Source organism: Seriola lalandi, unplaced genomic scaffold, assembly GCF_002814215.2.
Source record: "Seriola lalandi dorsalis isolate HSWRI2012SDOR001 ecotype SW California unplaced genomic scaffold, Sedor1 jcf7180001973384, whole genome shotgun sequence".
Lineage (NCBI taxonomy): Eukaryota > Metazoa > Chordata > Actinopteri > Carangiformes > Carangidae > Seriola > Seriola lalandi.
In genome coordinates this window covers 535-2,272 of record NW_019444050.1, presented here as the reverse complement: position 1 = coordinate 2,272, position 1,738 = coordinate 535, and the positions used below count along the sequence as shown (strand labels likewise).

At 39.0% G+C, this 1,738-nt stretch overlaps 1 long non-coding RNA gene across 1 annotated transcript; it reads left to right on the top strand.

Annotated features, from left to right (window-relative positions):
• Positions 1 to 16: 16 nt before the first annotated feature.
• LOC111651923 (uncharacterized) lies at positions 17 to 1,333 on the top strand. Its single transcript, XR_002760560.2, has 2 exons — positions 17 to 338; positions 494 to 1,333. It is a non-coding gene; the product is annotated as an uncharacterized LOC111651923 (long non-coding RNA).
• The last annotated feature ends 405 nt before the right edge of the window (positions 1,334 to 1,738 follow it).

Genomic DNA, 1,738 nt, shown 5'->3' with positions numbered 1-1,738 from the left:
CCTGCCACAGAGCATGATGGGATGCTAAGTGCTTAATTGTACCGTGCAGTGCACCTTTGTGGAAGCATCTGCATTCATTATGTTTCTCCAGTCATTTATTCAGGTTTTTACTTTAATTTGTCACCCATTTGTATATTACAGTTTTCAATTTATAGTATATTTTTCAACGTACTGTATATTTACAGCACATATTTGAGATTGTGTGCCAATCATCATTGACCTAGTCCCTCATTTTTCATTGCAGGAAAAATTCAAAGCCTTCCTGAGAGTGGAGAACATTGCCAGGATGGGAGCAATTTTTTTCTCCACCATAATCATAATCCTCGTCTTTATTTTCCGTAAGTGTGGAGTAGATTATAGCTTGTGAGTCATGTGCCATTCAGATTAATTTTACACACTCAAAGTGGGTGTCTATTGAGCAGTCGAAGTCACTGAGAGTGTGCCTTCCCTTTTCAGACTGAGACTATCATTTAATGTTTGCATTTCTTCCCAGTAGGGAGAAGGTTTCAGTCAAGGGGGACACTTGAGCATCTCAACGCCCCAGCTGCTGAGAACATTTATGAAAGTGTCCCAGTGCCTGAGTGATGGTCAGCATCACACCAACAAAGATTTCTACAAGGAGCTTCTGGCTGAAGAAGTGTCTGCTTGCAATGTGCTGACGTTTTCCATCTCCTCAGCTTTAGTGAGAAACCTTTTGAACTCTTATCTGTTAAACAGTAAGAAGATTTCTCCAGTGAAGCAGCTTACAGGGTAACACTGTTCTCAAACTGAGGGAAAAGGGTAAATATTCATCAGAAGATGCAAAAAAAATCCTGCAGAAAATTATTTGCTTTTATTCTCTGTCTGTCTGTGTTTCATGGCAAATTTGATCTCACAACCCTGAAAAGCTTGTGGATGGTTTATACCTGTGGCCACAATGCCACCTGCTGGACTCTACACATCAGCATCAAAATATAAGAGGGGATGTTTCTTCACTGAACCCTCATTAATGTGAGAGACACAGTTTGGTGTGGAAAGATAAGACAGAGAAGGAGGATAATGAGAGTGTGTACACTACTCTATATTTCTTGTAAGTAAACAAATTAATCATTTTGGATATATTTTAGCTCCACATAAATAACATTTCCACCATATTTTTGTCAGGTTAAGATAAAAATGTTTGGTTTGCTGGCAATGACAATTTAACCATGAAACACTGAACCAGTTCTCTCCTGCTCCAAGTCCTCTTGTTATTTGGACTTACTGATCTTGTTCCTGTTTTGCACATGTATCTTTCTTTCCCATGAATTAATGTAGCAGTGCAAGATTAAAGAAATCACAGGTGGAGGCATCAGCTGAAATGCGTCAACAACTACATGCTTTTGAACTGTTTCTGCTTTATGCTACTCCTTACATAACATTACCTTTAATCTGCCAAATTAAAACAGATATAACTGTGTTTACCTCAGTGTAAATCACCTGGTATTTGGTGCCTAACTACATTTGACAGGTGTAATGGTCAACAGACTAGATAGACAGACAGGTTAGAAGATCTAGAAACTATGACCCTGTAGGCAGACAGTTTAAGAGGTCGCAGCACCAAAATGTGACAGCCTCGCAGGAACTGCAGTGTCATCCTGAGCGACCTGAAGCCTTCTTCCAAACACGGTGTGCTTATACAGGCCAAAACAAATGAAAAATGTATTTATTGAACTGGAAAATATGTTTTATTCTTTTTCAGCTTCAACAATAGCAAACA